Below are 18,993 nucleotides of genomic sequence, written 5' to 3'. Positions count from 1 at the left end.
ATTTGTAGGAACTGAAAATGTGGGCATGTAGGCTTGTGACACTCCCATTCCCATTGTTTTAGAAACTTAAGGAATTAGTAATTTCCCCCAATGGTAGGAGGGGTTCGCTTTCAGGTTCCTCCACACTCACTAGTCACTGGATGGAACACTGGATAGAAAGGAAGGGCTAGTGGTGGCCCTGCTTCCTCACTCCTTCGGAGACGCTCATGCTGATGCAGCAGAAGCAGAATGCTGGCTTAATGGCCACTGAGTACAGAGCAGAATTGGACTAAACTGAGGGCTCTTTCACCATTGCCAGAGCAGTGACTTTGGCCCTGGGAGAAGATGAGATTGCATGGGCTTGGCCTGAGAGTGATGCCTTTTCTCTGGGTTTGTCCTCTGGAAGTTTTCCCTGCAGATTCATGAAGATGAGCATCCGGACTCCACCCAGAATCCTGGAGCTTGCGGGGCGGAACCTGCTGAGGGATCAAGCCTTGGCCATCTCCGCCCTGGAGGAGCTGCCCACAGAACTTTTCCCCCCACTGTTCATGGAGGCCTTCAGCAGGAGACGCTGTCAGGCCCTGAAGCTGATGGTGCAGGCCTGGCCCTTCCGCCGCCTCCCTCTGAGGCCTCTGATAAAGATGCCTTGTCTGGAGGCCTTCAAAGCTGTGCTCGATGGGCTTGATGCACTGCTTACCCAAGGGGTTCGTCCCAGGTGAGGTGGCCCAGGTGGGCTGGTGGGGAGGGCCCAGGTGTCCAACAGAAGGAACAGCTGGGTCATGAGAAGTGAGGAGGCCCGAGTGGGGGATGGTGGTGGTGAGGAAGCTGAGAGGACTTGGCCATTCACCAGCTCCTCAGGGAAAGCACTGCTCGCCACACAAGGTCCATGGAGGTAAGAGGAACCTCTCCTCTAATGGCACTGAAAGGCACCATGAAAAGTGAGAACTGGGCCAGGCACGGTGGCTCACAATGTAATCCCAGCACATTGGGAGGCTGAGGTCAAGAGTTGGAGGCCAGCCTGTCCAACATGGTAAACCCCAACTCTACTAAAAATACTAAAATTAGCTGGGCATGGTGGTGGGTTCCTGTAATCCCAGTTACTTGTGAGGTTGAGGCAGGAGAATCATTTGAACCCGGGAAGCAGAGGTTGCAGTGAGGTGACCTCACACCACTGCACTCCAGCCTGGGTGACAGAGGGAGACTTGGTCTCAAAAAAAAAAAATGTGGAAGTGGGCAGGATCCAAGGGGAAAACAGGGTGAAGAAAAGTCAGAGAGAGGGACAAGAAGCAGGGAGGGGAGGAGCTGCTATCCAGGATGTGGAGTTTAAGATCAGAAATGAGTTCTGAAATTCTCAGTCTCACCTCTATTTTCCCACAGGAGGTGGAAACTTCAAGTGCTGGATTTACAGGATGTCTGTGAGAACTTCTGGATGGTTTGGTCTGAAGCTATGGCCCATGGGTGCTTCCTCAATGCCAAGAGGAACAAAAAACCAGTGCAGGACTGTCCAAGGATGAGAGGACGGCAGCCCTTGACTGTGTTCATAGAACTTTGGCTCAAGAACAGGACTCTGGATGAATACCTCACCTGCCTCCTTCTATGGGTCAAGCAGAGGAGAGATTTACTACACCTGTGCTTTAAGAAGCTGAAAATTTTGGGAATGCCCTTCCACAATATCAGAAGCATCCTGAAAATGGTGAACCTAGACTGTATCCAGGAGGTGGAAGTGAATTGCAAGTGGATACTGCCCATCCTGACAGTTTACCCCATACCTGGGCCACATGAGGAATCTTCAGAAGCTCGTTCTCTCCCACATGGATGTCTCTCGCTACGTTTCCCCAGAGCAGAAGAAGGAGATTGTTACCCAGTTCACCACTCAGTTCCTCAAGCTGTGCTGCCTCCAAAAGCTTTATATGAACTCTGTTTCTTTCCTCGAAGGCCACCTGGACCAGCTGCTCAGGTGAGGGAGAGTGGTGAGATTTCTCTGCAGACCACAGCAGAGCCTGTTACAGTAAACACTAGTGGGCATCTACTGTGAGCCAGCCTATGAGGATGAAACAGTGAAGGGGATACTAGAATGTCCATGCATTGTCCTGTTGGCGGCCCTGTCCTGAAATGGGTATCATGCAACCCTCCCAATAGAGGCAGAGGGATCAGCTAGGGGAGATGCTATAGAGAGGCTGCCATGCTAGGAAGCTAGCTACTGGAGGGTTCAGATCTAGTGAGGGTGCCTTTCTGGATTCTTCCTGAGGACGTGTGTCTAAGTTAAGATGAGGAAAATTGGCCAGGGGCGGTGGCTCATGCCTGTAATCCTAGCATTCTGGGAGTCTGAGGCAAGAGGATAGCTTGAGCCTAGGAGTTTAAGACCAGTCTGGGTAACATACCAAGACCCCTGTCAGAAATGAATAAATAAAAGTAAAAACAAACAAGATAACTTTTTTTTTTCTGAGATGGATTTTCACTTTGATGGTCCAGGCTGGAGAGCAGTTGTGACATCTCAGCTCGCAGCAACTTCTGCCTCCCAGGTTCAAACGATTCTCCTGCCTCAGCCTCCCGAGTACCTGGGATTACACGCGTGGGCCACCACACCTGGCTAATTTTTATATTTTAAGTAGAGACAGGGTTTCACCATGTTGGCCAGGTTATTCTCCAACTCCTGATTTCAAGTGATCCACCGACCTTGGACTCCCGAAGTGCTGGGATTATAGGCGAGAGCTACCATGCCCAGCCAACAAGATAATTTTTAAGAAGATGATGTGAAGTAGGGAAGTGAAGTGGGCACTGAAGAGGGGAATGCTCAGCAAACCTGCACATGTCAGAAAATCAGCTTACTGCCCCACAGTTTGGTGAACATGAATGATCCCATCTCTAATTCCCTGTTGTAAAAGTTTCTTTTGAGCTCCAGGTAAATTAATTACCTAGGAAATGTATGATTCTGAAACAGAGGGTCAGGGAGCAGGCACAAAGAATGGTGAAAGTGATAGATGGTTTGCTGATGATACAGGCGTGTCAGGGACGCCTGCAGCCCGCCCACCCCAGCTGATGCTGCAGGATCCTGTCTGGGTTTGTCCTTTATGCCTGCATCTCCACTGGGCTCCTGTGGCCCAGGGATGTGGTTTTCTGCCTGACAGATGAGGAAAGGGAGCTTTAGGGATTCTGTGAACTTGATCCATTCCTATAAATGATGGTGAAATGAGTCAGCCTCAAATGGAATTATTTTTTCTCCTTTTTTTTTTTAATAGAGTCTCGCTCTGTCACCCAGGCTGGAGTGTAGTGGCATGATCTCTGCTCACTGCAACCTACACCTCCTGGGTTCAAGCGATTCTCCTCCCTCAGCTTCCCAAGTAGCTGGAATTGCAGGCTCCCACCACCACACCTGACTAATTTTTGGATTTTTAGTAGAGAGGAGGTTTTGCCATGTTCACCAGGCTGGTCTCAAACTCCTGATCTCAAGGAATCCACCAGTCTCAGCCTCCCAAAGTTCTGGGATTACAGGTGTGAGTTACTGGGCCGGGTCTAAAGTGGAATTGACCTCGGTGGCAAAGCTCTTCATCACGCATCATCCTAAGTGTTGACCATCAGGCCATGAGAATGATCCTGGACTTGGGCAAAATGGTCTCCATCCATTACCTTGAAGCCATTCCCCACCACCCTCCACTCACCCCTATGATTCCCGAGAATTACCTTCTTGCTCTCTCTCCCCAGCTGTCTGAAGACCTCGTTAAAGGTCCTCGCAATAACTAACTGTGGGCTTTTGGAATCAGACTTGAAGCATCTATCCCAGTGCCCGAGTATCAGTCAACTAAAGACCCTGGACCTGAGTGGCATCAGACTGACCAATTACAGTCTTGTGCCTCTCCAAATTCTCCTAGAAAAAGTTGCAGCCACCCTTGAGTACCTGAATTTAGATGACTGTGACATCATAGACTCCCAAGTCAATGCCATCCTGCCTGCCCTGAGCCGCTGCTTTGAGCTCAACACCTTCAGCTTCTGTGGAAATCCCATCTCCATGGCCACCCTGGAGAACCTGCTGAGCCACACAATCATACTCAAAAACTTATGCCTGGAGCTGTATCCTGCCCCGCGGGACAGTTATGGTGCTGATGGTACTCTCTGCTGGAGCAGATTTGCTCAAATTAGGGTTGAGCTGTTGAAGAGAGTGAGGGACTTCAGGCACCCCAAGAGGATCTTGTTCTGTACTGACAACTGCCCTGACCGTGACGACAGGTCATTTTATGACCTGGAGGCAGATCAAGACTGCTGTTGAATGCCTGCCTATTTGGATGGATAAGTCAAACGCTTTCTTCTGGACACTTGGAAACTAAAACCTAGGTCTTAGGTACATCCTAAAGGGAGCACAGAACCCATCGTTTCACACATGGGCTCTGAAAGTGGGAAAGGAAAGGTGATCAAGCAGGGGCAGGACTTGGGGGAAATGTTGCCATGGATTTGATGGGACTTTGGGAACCTGTATCCTGTAGAGTCGAAAATGGGAATCTGAATGTCTAGAGTGGAATTCAGGCTTGAGAATACATGAGGGAGTTACTCTTGCATGGATGGTTGTAAAGAAACAATCAGAAATAAAGGAAAACTGAGCAGAATCTGTCTGGTGCCGTCTATTATTAAGTAACCTGTTTTCCAGTTTAAGCCTCAGGAATCTTCAGTTATTGATGGAAAAACAAAAGGCACTGACTGAGTTGTCCAATCAATAAGATGCAGCCCAAGAAAATCAAGGCATTGAAATGAAATTTGGTTATTGTAACCAATTTCCTCCCATTCTTTTATTTGAGACAGAGTTTCACTCTTGTTGCCCAGGCTGGAGTTTAGAGTGCAATGGTGCCATCTCAGCTGACTGCAACCTCCACCTGGGGTTTCAATGATTCTCCTGCCTCAGCCTCCCAAGTAGCTGGGATTACAAGCATGCACCACCATGCCCAGCTAATTTGTGTATGTTTAGTAGAGACAGGGTTTCCTCACTATGTTGGCCAGGCTGGTCTCAAACTCCTGACTTTGGGTGATTCATGCAAGTAGGCCTACCAAAATGCTGGGATTACAGGTGTGAGCCACTGTGTCAGGCTTTTGTTTTTGTTTTTGTTTTTTAAAGGTCTCCTGTCACTCAGGCTACAGTGCAGTGGCACAATCATACCTCATTGCAGCCTCAATTTCCTGGGTTCAAGCGATCTTCCCACCTCAGCCTCCTGAGTAGCTAGGACTACAGCTGTGTGAGCCACCACACCTGGATACATTTTTTTAGTAGAGACAAGGCCTCGCTGTCTTCCCCAGGCTGATCTGGAACTCCTGAGCTTGTGATTCTCCTGCCTTGGCCTCCCAAAATGCAGGGAGTATAGGCGTGGACCACCACGCTTGGCTTGGCCTCCTCCAGTTCTTCACTTCTTTAGATGTCTGTTAACTCCTTGTTAGTTGCTGTGGCTGTTCAGTGGGTTAATACACACTAGGTGGACACCAAAGGCCTGGAACATTACTGGGCAAGAACAGTGAGCCAATCCACACGGAAAGCACCTTCTTCTCAGGTTCTTTCACCGCTAGCCAGATGCTGAGACCCCGCCCACTCCCTGTGAGTCTCCACATGCTTCCAGAAGCCTTAGTTGGTGGACGTCAGCTTCACTGCACAAGGAGCCACTCTCTTCCCGCTGCCGTGGAAGGGGATGTCCATATTGTGTATTAGCTGGAGACTCTGGGCAGCATCAACCCTTGCTTGTTCTCCTGATGACCAGCAGCCCTTCTTGAATTAAACTCGTTGTAGCCAGTAAAGACAGCCACATTCCCTTTAAGTAAAATACTAAAACTATAAAGGCATGTAACACTTTTTAAATATTTCCATCTGACATTTTAAAAGTTACATCTTTTTGGGGAGCTAGGTCAGATTGATGAGAGATTTTCTCATAACACCTTCCCTCTCTCCCTATCAAGGAAGAGACTAGTGCAGCGTGTTCTGGAATCTGACAGCATCAAAGGGTGGATAACGATCAAGGGCCTGTGGGTGATGAGTGACCTTCCCTGTGCTGAGGAAGCCTGCATAATGGGCACCCAAGTGAAGGATCCTGCTGAGTACTCAGGGGCTGGTGTTGCTGTCAGGGATGTTAGCCAAGAGCCTCAGCTTCCTGTAAAATGAGGATGATGATGTCCAACAGCTTATAGGACCTTGGTAGGATCCAATAAGACGGTCCATGTTTAGGGCTTGGCATGGGGTCTGGCACACAGTAAGATCAATACATCTTGTTCTTTTTTCTCTTCTCAGCAGAAGTGCCAGCATTTTTCATCTTTCAATCTCACCTCCTTTTCCTGATAATAGAGAGGCAACAAGAACTCAGGGCATGCAATGGGGCTCAACTTCTACCCTCTGCCACAACTTCATCATGACTCCCCCAAACAGCAGAGCCCCAGGAGCCAGCAGGGGGCAGGGTGGGCATTTCTGGACTGGATTCATTCATAATAAGATCAAAATTTCCAATCCGTATGTCTCGGGTGCCATCTGCTGATAGATCCGACCAGATGGTATAATTGAGTGTTGCAAGGATTATATTTTATGGTGTTTTTAAAAATTTACTATTATGAGCCAGGTGCAGTGGGTCATACCTGTAATTCCAGCACTTTGGGAGGCTGAGGCAGGTGGATTACCTGAGGTTGGGAGTTTGAGACCAGCCTGAGCAACATGAAGAAACCCCTTCTCTACTTAAAATACAAAAAATTAGCCAGGCGTGGTGGCGCACGTCTGTAATTGCAGCTACTTGATAGGCTGAGGTGGGAGAATCGTTTGTACCTGGGAGGTGGAGGTTGTGGTGAGCTCAGACTGAGCCATTGCACTCCAGCCTGGGCAACAGTAGCAAAACTCCGCCTCAAAAAAAAAAAGATAAAATAAAATTTATTATTATGGCCGGGCATGGTGTCTCACACTTCTAATCCCACCACTTTGGGAGGCCAAGGCAGCCTCGGGATTTTGAGACCAGCCTGGCCAACATGGTGAAACCCCGTCTCTACTAAAAATACACAAAATTTGCTGGGAATGGTGCCATTCGCCTGTAATCCCAGGTATTCAGGAGGCTGAGGCAGGACAATCACTTGAACCCGGGAGGTGAGGGTTGCAATGAGACGAGATCGCACCACTGCACTCCAGCCTGGGCGACAGAGCATGAAAAAAAAGTTACTATAATGTGAATACTATTAGAGTATAAATATTTGTGTTGTAACTTATGTATATGAAAGATTAGAAGTTTTAAAGAATGCAACGTGATATTTCAAGAATGGTTAATGGCCAGGTGTGGTGGCTCATGCCTGTATTCCTGGCACTTTGGGAGGCCGAGGTGGGCAGATCACGAGGTCAGGAGTTCCAGACCAGCCTGGCCAACATGATGAAACCCCGTCTCTCCTAAAAATACAAAAAATTAGCCTGGCGTGGTGACAGGTGCCTGTAATCCCACATAGTCAGGAGGCTGAGGCAAGAGAATCGCTTGAACCTGCGAGGCAAAGGTTGCAGTGAGCCAAGAATGCACCACTGCACTCCAGCCTGGGTGAAAGAGGAAGACTCCGTCTCAAGGAGGGTGAGAAAAAGAATACTTAACTTGGTTTGAAATGTCAAAACAAATGAGATTTTAAAAACTAATTTTAAATACACTGAACAATAATCATTTCTGCTTTAAAATATATTTAGAATAATACAATTTTAGCTTTGAAAGGAAACATTACAGTTTTTAAAAATATTGAGTTTATTTTATTTTATTTTATTTTATTTGGAGACAAAGTCTCACTCAGTCGTCCAGATTGGAGTGCAGTGGCATGATCACGGCTCACTGCAGCCTTGACCTCCTAGGCTCAGGTGATCTCCCTGCCTCAGTCCCCCGAGTAGCTGGAACAACAGGCATGCACCATCATGCCTGGCTTATTTTTGTATTCTTAGTGAAGACCAGGTTTCACCATGTTGCCCAGACTGGTCTTGAAATTCTGGGCTCAAGCGAACCACCTGCCTCGGCCTCCTAAATTGCTGGGAGTGAGCCCTTATAGGCATGAGCCACCGCACCCAGCCTTGAGTTTATTTATTTATTTTGGAGATGGAGTCTTACTCTTTCACCCAGGCTGGAGTGCAGTGGTACGATCTCAGCTCACTGCAACCTCTGCCTCGAGAGTTCAAGCAATTCTCCTGTCTCAGCCTCCAGAGTAGCTGGGATTACAGGCATGCACCACCACACCTGATTAATTTTTGTATTATTATTATTATTTTTTTTTAGTAGAGACAGGGTTTTGTCATTTTAGCCAGGCTGGTCTGGAACCCCTGACCTCAGGTGATCCACCCGCCTCGGCTTCCCAAAATGCTACGACTATAGACGTGAGCCACCACGCCCAGCCTATTTTTTTCTTTACAGCAGTTTTAGATTCACAGAAAAACTAAGCAGAAACTGCAGAGTTCTCATCTACCTTCTTCCCCCTTCAATACACAGCACCCCCACAGGATCAGCACCCACACCAGCACAGAGCATTCATCACAAACAATGAGCCACAGGGACACATCATTATCACCCAATGTCCATAGTTCACATGAGGGATCATTGCTGGTTTTGTAAATTCTGTGTATTTTAACAAAGGGATAATGACATGTATCCACCATTAGAGCATCATGGAGAGTAGTTTTCTTTCCCTAAAAGTCCTCTGTCCTCTTCCCATTCATCCCATTGTACTCCCAACCCCTTGCATCCACTGGGCTTTCTACTGTCTCCTTAGAAAAATGCAAAAGCTTTTTCTGGAATGTCTAACAGGATGAGTCTTTTCAGATTGCCTTCTTTCACTTGTACAATAACGTGCATTTAGGAATTTTTCATGTCTTTTTACAGCTTTATAATAGTTCACTGACTGGATGGATCAGTTTGCTTATCCAGTCACTGACCGAAGGGCAACTTGCTAGCTTCCAAGTTTTGGCGATTATGAATAAGTTGCTGTAAACATCCAGGTGTGGGTTTACTCACTTCATTAAATATCCAGGAGCATGATTACGGAATTGTAGGGGTATGGTATGTTTTACAATGATTTCTTCTTTCTTGACAATCTCACTTGTTCGATATTGTTGCTAAAGGTCAGGAACTTTGTCTCCATCATCCTGTGTTCCCACTGCTGAGCATGGAATGTGGCACTTGGTAGCAAATGCTGTTGACCACGTGATGCATGGAAACGTTTATCATTGGTATAGTCACTAAATTGCTACCTTGGGGACATCAACATTAGCTCACTACCAATAATATAAATAAATTGGATTATGGAAAAAAATGGCCCTTGTGATACTGTGGATACTCCAGGTGTATCATGAATGTCCAGCAATTGACCAGGCACAGTGGCTCACATCTGTAATCTCAGCACTTTCAGAGACTGAGGTGGGTGGATCACTTCAGTCAGGAGTTCGAGACGACTCTGGCCAACATGATGAAACCCTGTCTCTATTAAAGATAAAAAATTAACTAGGGGGTTGAGCCAAGATGGCCGAATAGGAACAGCTCCAGTCTACAGCTCCCAGCATGAGCGGTGCAGAAGACGGGTGATTTCTGCATTTCCAACTGAGGTACCAGGTTCTTCTCACTGGGGAGTGTCAGAAAGTGGGTGCAGGACAGTGGGTGCAGTGCACCGAGCGTGAGCCAAAGCAGCGTGAGGCATTGCCTCTCCTGGGAAGTGCAAGGAGTCAGGGAATTCCCTTTCCTAGTCAAAGAAAGGGGTGACAGATGGCACCTGTAAAATCCGGTCACTCCCACCCTAATACTGTGCTTTTCCAACAGTCTTAGCAAATGGCACACCAGGAGATTATATCCCGTGACTGGCTCAAAAGGTCCTATGCCCACGGAGCCTCACTCATTGCTAGCACAGCAGTCTGAGATCAAACTGCAAGGCGGCAGCAAGGCTGGGGGAGGGGCGCCTGCCATTGCCGAGGCTTGAGTAGGTAAACAAAGCAGCCAGGAAGCTGGAACTGGGTGGAGCCCACTGCAGCTCAAGGAGGCCTGCCTGCCTCCGCAGACTCCATTTCTGGGGGCAGGGCATTGCCAAACAAAAGGCAGCAGAATCCTCTGTAGACTTAAATGTCCCTGTCTGACAGCTTTGAAGAGAATAGTGGTTCTCCCAGCACGCAGCTGGAGATCTGAGAATGGACAGACTGCCTCCTCAAGTGGGTCTGTGACCCCTAAGTAGCCTAACTGGGAGGCACCCACCAGCAGGGGCAGACTGACACCTCACATGGCCAGGTACTCCTCTGAGACAAAACTTCCACAGGAACGATCAGGCAGCAACATTTGCTGTTCACCAATATCCACTGTTCTGCAGCCTCTGCTGCTGATACCCAAGCAAACAGGTTCTGGAGTGGACCTCCAACAAACTCCAACAGACCTGCAGTGAGGGTCCTGACTTTTAGAAGGAAAACTAACAAACAGAAAGGACATCCATACCAAAACCCAGTCTGTACATCAGCATCATCAAAGACCAAAGGTAGATAAAACCACAAAGATGGGGAAAAAACAGAGCAGAAAAACGGGAAACTCTAAAAATCAGAGTTCCTCTCCTCCTCCAAAGGAACGCAGCTCCTCACCAGCAATGGAACAAAGCTAGAGGGAGAAGGATTTTGATGAGTTCAGAGATGAAGGCTTCAGATGATCAAACTACTCTGAGCTAAAAGAGGAAGTTTGAACCCATGGCAAAGAAGTCAAAAACATTGAAAAAAAATTAGATGAATGGCTAACTAAAATAACCAATGCAGAGAAGTCCTTGAAGGACCTGATGGAGCTGAAAACCATGGCACGAGAACTACGTAACAAATGTACAAGCCTCAGTAGCTGATTCAATCAACTGGAAGAAAGGGTATCAGTGAGGGAAGATCAAATGAATGAAATGAAGCGAGAAGAGAAGTTCAGAGATAAAAGAATAAGAGGAAATGAACAAAGCCTCCAAGAAATATGGGACTATGTGAAAAGACCAAATCTATGTCTGACTGGTGTACCTGAAAGTGATGGGGAGAATGGAACCAAGCTGGAAAACACTCTTCAGGATATTATCCAGCAGAACTTTCCCAATCTAGCAAGGCAGGCCAACATTCAAATTCAGGAAATACAGAGAATGCCACAAAGATACTCGTTGAGAAGAGCAACTCCAAGACACATAACTGTCAGGTTCACCAAAGTTGAAATGAAGGAAAAAATGTTAAGGGCAACCAGAGAGAAAGGTTGGGTTACCCACAAAGGGAAGCCCATCAGACTAACAGCGGATCTCTCGGCAGAAACTCTACAAGCTAGAAGAGAGTGGGGGCCTATATTCAACATTCTTAAGAAAAGAATTTTCGACCCAGAATTTCATATGCAACCAAACTAAGCTTCGTAAGTGAAGGAGAAATAAATTCCTTTACAGACAAGCAAATGCTGAGAGATTTTGTCACCACCAGGCCTGCCCTATAAGAGCTCCTGAAGGAAGCACTAAACACGGAAAGGAACAACTGGTACCAGCCACTTCAAAAACATGCCAAATTGGAAAGACCATCGATACTAGGAAGAAACTGCATCAACTAAAGAGCAAAATAACCAGCTAACATCATAATGACAGGATCAAATTCACACATAACAATATTAACCTAAAATGTAAATGGGCTAAATGCTCCAATTAAAAAACACAGACTGGCAAATTGGATAAAGAGTCAAGACCCATCAGTGTGCTGTATTCAGGAAACCCATCTCACATGCAGAGACACACATAGGCTCAAAATAAAGGGATGGAGGAAGATCTTCCAAGCAAATGGAAAACACAAAAAGGCAGGAGTTGCCATCCTAGTCTCGGATAAAACAGACTTTAAACCAACAAAGATCAAAAGAGACAAAGAAGGCCATTACATCATGGTAAAGGGATCAATTCAACAAGAAGAGCTAACTATCCTAAATATAGATGCACCCAATACAGGAGCACCCAGATTCATAAAGCAAGTCCTTAGAGACCTACAAAGAGACTCAGACTCCCACACAATAATAATGGGAGACTTCAACACCCCACTGTCAACATTAGACACATCAATGAGACAGAAAGTTAACAAGGATATACAGGAATTGAACTCAGCTCTGCGCCAAGAGGACCTAATAGACATCTACAGAACTCACCATCCAAAATCAACGGAATATACATTCTCCTCAGCACCACACTGCACTTATTCCAAAAATTGACCACATAGTTGGAAGTAAAGCACACCTCAGTAAATGTAAGAGAACAGAAATTAAAACAAACTGTCTCTCAGACCACAGTGCAATCAAACTAGAACTCAGGATTAAGAAACTCACTCAGTGTGTGACGTTCCCTTTCCTGTGTCCATGTGTTCTCATTGTTCAATTCCCAGCTATGAGTGAGAACATGCAGTGTTTGGTTTTTTGTGCTTGTGATAGTTTGCTGAGAATGATGGTTTCCAGCTTCATCCATGTCCCTACCAAGGACATGAACTCATCATTTTTTATGGCTGCATAGGATACCATTAGGAGGTATACCTAAGGCTAAATGACGAGTTAATGTGTGCAGCACACCAACATGGCACACGTATACATATGTAACAAACCTGCACGTTGTTCACATGTACCCTAAAACTTAAAGCATAATAATAATAAAAAAAGAAACTCACTCAAAACCGCTCAACTACATGGAAATTGAACAACCTGCTCCTGAATGACTACTGGGTACATAACGAAATGAAGACAGAAATAAAGACATTCTTTGAAACCAATGAGAAAAAAGACACAACATACCAGAATCTCTGGGACACTTTCAAAGCAGTGTGTAGAGGGAAATTTATAGCACTAAATGCCCACAAGAGAAAGCAGGAAAGATCTAAAATTGACAACCTAACATCACAATTAAAAGAACTAGAGAAGCAAGGGCAAACATATTCAAAAGCTAGTAGAAAGCAAGAAATAACTAAGATCAGAGCAGACCTGAAGGAAATAGAGACACAAAAAACCCTTCAAAAAATCAATGAATCCAGGAGTTGGTTTTTTGAAAAGATCAACAAAATTGATAGACTGCTAGCAAGACTAATAAAGAAGAAAAGAGAGAAGAATCAAATAGATGCAATAAAAAATGATAAAGGGCATATCACCACGGATCCCACAGAAATACAAACTACCATCAGAGAATACTATAAACACCTCTATGCAAATAAACTAGAAAATCTAGAAGAAATGGATAAATTCCTCAACACATACACCCTCCCCAGAATAAACCAGGAAGAAGGTGAATCTCTGAATAGACCAATAACAGGCTCTGAAATTGAGGAAATAATTAATAGCTTACCAACCAAAAAAAGTCCAGGACCAGATGGATTCACAGCCGAATTCTACCAGAGGTACAAGGAGGAGCTGGTACCATTCCTTCTGAAACTATTCCACTTAATAGAAAAAGAGGGAAACCTCCCTAACTCATTTTATGAGGCCAGCATCATCCTGACACCAAAGCCTCGCAGAGACACAACAAAAAAAGAGAATTTTAGACCAATATCCCTGATGAACATCGATGCAAAAATCCTCAATAAAATACTGGCAAACCGAATCCAGCAGCACATCAAAAAGCTTATCCACCAATATCAAGTCGGCTTCATCCCTGATATGCAAGGCTGGTTCCACTTACGCAAATCAATAAACGTAATCCATCACATAAACAGAACCAATGACAAAAACCACATGATTATTTCAGTATCTGCAGAAAAGGCCTTCGATAAAATTCAACACCCTTTCAGGCTAAAAACTCTAGATAAACTAGGTATTGATGGAATGTATGTAAAAGTAATAAGAGCCATTTATGACAAAACCACAGCCAATATCATACTGAATGGGCAAAAGCTAGAAGCATTCCCTTTGAAAACCAGCACAATGCATGGATGCCCTCTCGCACCACTCCTATTCAACATAGTATTGGAAGTTCCGGCCAGGGCAATCAGGCAAGAGAAAGAAATAAAAAGTATTCAAATAGGAAGAGAGGAAGTCAAATTGTCTCTGTTTGCAGATGACATGATTGTATATTTAGAAAACCCCATCGTCTCAGCCCAAAATCTCCTAAAGCTGATAAGCAACTTCAACAAAGTCTCAGGATACAAAATCAATGTGCAAAAATCAAAATCATTCCTATACATCAACAATAGACAAACGGAGAGCCAATCATGAGTGAACTCCCATTCACAATTGCTAAAAGAAAATAAAATACATAGGAATACAACTTAGAAGGGATGTGAAGGACCTCTTCAAGGAGAACTACAAACCACTGCTTAAGGAAATAAGAGAGGACACTAACACATGGAAAAACATTCCATGCTCATGGGTCTGAAGAATCAATATCATGAAAATGGCCATACTGCCCAAAGTAATTTATAGATTCAATGCTATCCCCATCAAGCTCTAATGGAGTTTCTTCACAGAATTAGAAAAAACTACTTAAAACTTCATATGGAAGCAAAAAAGAACCTGTATACACAACACAATCCTAAGCAAAAAGAACAAAGCTGGAGGCATCACGCTACCTGACTTCAAACTATACGACAAGGCTACAGTAACCAAAACAACATGGTACAGTTATCAAAACAGATGTGTAGACCAATGGAACAGAACAGAGGACTCACAAATAATGCCACACATCTACAACCATCTGATCCTTGACAAACCTGACAAAAACAGCTAATGGGGAAAGGATTCCCTATTTAATAAATGGTGTTGGGAAAACTGGCTAGCCATATGCAGAAAACTGAAACTGAACCCCTTCCTTTCACCTTATACAAAAATTAACTCAAGATGGATTAAAGACTTAAATGTAAGACCTAAAGCCATAAAAACCCTAGCAGAAAACCTAGGTGATACCATTCAGGACATAGGCATGGGCAAAGACTTCATGGCTAAAACGCTAAAACCAATGGCAACAAAAGCCAAAATTGACAAATGGGATCTAATTAAAATAAAGAGCTTTTGTACAGCAAAAGAAACTATCATCAGAGTCAACAGGCAACCTATAGAATGGGAAAATTTTTTGCAATCTATCCATCAGACAAATGGCTAATATCCAGAATCTACAAGGAACTTAAGCAAATTTACAAGAAAAAAACAAACAACCCTGTCAAAAAGTGGGTGAAGGATACTAACAGACAACTCTCCAAAAAAACCATTTATCCAGCCAACAAACATATGAAAAAATGTTCATCACCACTGGTCATTTAATTTGCATTTCTCTAATGCAAATCAAAACCACAGTGAGATACCATCTCATGCCAGTTAGAATGGTGATCATTAAAAAGTCAGGAAACAACATATGCTGGAAAGGATGTGGAGAAATAGGAATGCTTTGACACTGTTGGTGGGAGTGTAAATTAGTTCAACCATTGTGGAAGACAGTGTGGCAATTCCTCAAGGATCTAGAACCAGAAATACCATTTGATCCAGCAATCCCTTTACTGGGTATATATCCAAAGGATTATAAATCCTTCTACTATAAAGACACATGCACAAGTATGTTTATTGCAGCACTATTCACAACAGCAAAGACTTGGAACCAACCCAAATGCCCATCAATGATAGACTGGATAAAGCAAATGTGGCACATATACATCATGGAATACTATGCAGTCATAAAAAATAAGTTCATTTCCTTTGCAGGGACATGAATGATGCTAGAAACCATCATTCTCAGCAAACTAACACAGGAACAGTAAACCAAAACACCACATAAGTGGGAGTTGAACAATGAGAACTCATGGTCACAGATAGGGGAACATTACACATCAGGGCCTCTCGGGGTGTGGAGGCCTAGGAGAGAGGTAGCATTAGGAGAAATACCTAATGTAGATGACGGGTTGATGGGTGCAGCAAACCACCATGGCATGTGTATACGTATGTAACAAAACCGCACATTCTGCACATGTATCCCAGAACTTAAAGTGGAAAGAAGAAAGAAAGAAAGAAAGAAAGAAAGAAAGAAAGAAAGAAAGAAAGAAAGAAAGAAAGAAAGGAAAGATGGAAGGAAGGAAGGAAGGAAGGAAGGAAGGAAGGAAGGAAGGAAGGACGGAGAGAGAGAGAAAGAAAGAAAGAAAGAAAAGAAAGAAAGAAAGAAAGAAGAAAGAAAGAAGGAAAGAAAGAAAAGAAAAGAAAAAAGAAAAGACAGTGGAGGGGAGTGGAGGGGAGGGGAGAGGAGGTGAAGGGAAGGGAAGGGAAGGGAGAAGAAAAGAAATACCCATAAAATAGGAAAGCGGGCTGGTCACAGGAGAAGCATGAAAATATCAAGCAGTGATTTCATATAGCAGCAAGAAAAGAGCTTGTAAAATTAGCTGCAAGAATAAGGATAAGCCTTGACCAATAAGATCCGAGCAAGCAGGAAGGGGCTATGCTGGCTGACACTGAATTGGTCAGACATGGCACTGGGTTTGACCCTTGCCCTACCCCAGGCCTAATTATACACCTATTATGACAGTAAGTCACAAACCAGCGCCAGGACGGTTCTGAGAATGCCCATATTTAGTATAAAAATAGTTAACACCTAGCCAGGTGCAGTGGCTCATGCCTGTAATCCCAACATTTTGGGAACCTGAGGCAGGCGGATCACCTGGTGTCGGGAGTTTGAGACCACCCTGACCAACATGGAGAAATCTCGTCTCTACTAAAAATACAAAATTAGCCGAGTGTGGTGGTGCATGTCTGTAACCCCAGCTACTCCAGAGGCTGAGGCAGGAGTATTGCTTGAACCCAGGAGGCAGAGGTTGCAGTGAGCCAAGATCGCGCCATTGCACTCCAGCCTGGGCAACAAGAGCGAAACTCCATCTCAAAACATAAATAAATAAATAAATAAATAAATAGGTGACACCTCAGTTCTAAGAAAACTTCACCATTTTTTCTTAAAATCCTAATGATTACTTCCACCTCTCCTTAGAAATCCTATAAAATTAGAAACCCAAACTCTCTTGTACCTGACTCGCTCTCCTGAATAAGCCCTCTCTTGAGTGTGTTCCTTTGCTTTGCAATAGACACTTCTTGCCTTTTGCTTCATTCTGCCTACTTCCTAAACTCTTTCTTGCAGCGGTGACAAGAATGTGGACACTGGTTGGTGATTGAGTCTCTGGGCACCTGGAGACGACCTAAGCACTATGGCAATAGTCAGTCTAAAAATCACACAGGATATCCCAATTCACTCTCTGGTTTTCTTGGGGGAAAAATCCAGTAACTTTGGCCCCATATCCCCAAGGGGCATCACTCAGCACAAACTGAGAAGCAGCAGTCCTACCGCTGGGTTGTAAGTATGTGGCTTTATTCCGGGGTTCTCTATTCCATTCCATTGGTCTATGTCTCGACCTTCATACTGGCACCACGCAGTTTTGCTTACTATTGCCTTACTGTATAAATTGAAGTCAGGTAATGTGATGCCTCCATATTTGTTCATTTTGCTTAGGATTGCTTTGGCTCTTCAGCCTCTTTTTCATCTCCATATGAATCTTAGGATTCTTTTTTTAATCTTGTGAAAATGGTGTTTGTATTTTGGTGTATGAAATTTTTAGACTGACACTTTTAGATTGATGTTTGATGTTTGCAGTTTTTAGATTGCTTTGGGCAGTGTGGTCATTTTCACAATATTGTGTCTGTCAATCCATGAGCATGGGATGTTTTTCTACTTTTTTGTTGTCTATGATTTTTTTCAGCAGTGTCTTGTAGTTCATCTAATAGAGATCCTTTACCTAATGGTTAAGTGTATTCCTAGGTTGTTTTTGTTATTGTCACTGTTTTTGTTGTTGTTTTGCAACTATTGTGAAGGGATGGAGTTCTTGAATTGATTCTCAGCTTGCTTGTTGTTGGTATCAAACAGTGGTACTGATTTGTACATATTCATTTTGTACCTGAGATTTAAGTGAATTCACTTATCGCATCTACGAGTCTTGGTGGAATCTTTCCAGTTTTCTAAGCACATATGATCACATCATTGGCAAACACAGGTAGTTTCACTTCCTTCTTTCCAATTTAATTATACTTTATTCCTTTTGCTTACCAGATTGCTCTGACAAAAATTTTCAGTCCTATGTTGATTACAAGTGGATAAAGTGAGCATTTTTGTCTTCTTGTAGTTCCTAGCAGGAATACTTTCAACGTTTCTTCATTCAATATGATGTTGCATGTGGATTTGTCATTTTTGGCTTCTATTATTTTGATGTATGTTCTTTCTAGGCAGAGTTTGTGTAAGCGTAGTCTATTATTTTACAAGCTCAGATTTGTATTCTGTTTTACCTGAGTGCATTGTGAGATTTGGCATCTATTTTACCTGATATAAGTACAGCTACTCTTGCTGTTTTTGGTTTCCAGTTGCATGGAATATCTTATTCTACCCCTTCACTTTCCATCTACATGTATGCTTATAGGTGAATTGAGTTTCTGGAAAACAGCCTACAGTAGGGTCTTATTTTTTTACTCATTCAAAGACCCTATGCCTTTCACTTGCAGAAGTGAGATAAATTATATTCATTGTTTTTATTGATAAAGGCTTAGTGCTCCCATTTCATTTCTTGTTTTTTGGTTGTTTAGAGACTTCTCTCTTCCATCCTTTTCTTATTGTCTTTCTTTGTGTTTAAGTAATTTTCTCTTCTGGAATCCTTGGAATGTGACTCTTCTGGCCAGAAACCTCTGTGGCTGGGGGCACCTTTGCCAGAGTTTTGATGGGGTTCACTGGGTTCGTTCTGCCCGTGCAGCCTGGTAGACTATGCTTGACTCATGTTTTAGGCCTGGAGCACATGCCTATTAAGGGCGGGTCAGGGCTGGAGTGGTGAGGGGTGTGTGAGTGAGCAGGGGGTCTGGCCACTTTGGACGGTCACCGGCTGCTGCTGCTGCAGCAGTGGGATGGGCAGCTCCAGGTGCCAGCATGGGTGCCAGATTTCTTCAAGGCTGCAAATGAATCAGGCACAGCACAAACAGCTTCCATGGTTGTCACTGGAATACACAGTGACACCAACACTGAAAGCTTGGAAATGCCAGGAACTGCAGAACCCCCAAAAGGGAG

At 44.2% G+C, this 18,993-nt stretch overlaps 1 pseudogene; it reads left to right on the top strand.

Moving 5' to 3' along the window:
- The first annotated feature begins 386 nt into the window (after positions 1–386).
- On the top strand, positions 387–4,577 carry LOC129143335 (PRAME family member 11-like; annotated as a pseudogene).
- Positions 4,578–18,993: the final 14,416 nt, after the last annotated feature.

Source organism: Pan troglodytes, chromosome 1 (assembly GCF_028858775.2).
Source record: "Pan troglodytes isolate AG18354 chromosome 1, NHGRI_mPanTro3-v2.0_pri, whole genome shotgun sequence".
Lineage (NCBI taxonomy): Eukaryota > Metazoa > Chordata > Mammalia > Primates > Hominidae > Pan > Pan troglodytes.
This window is presented reverse-complemented; position numbering and strand designations above follow the sequence as displayed.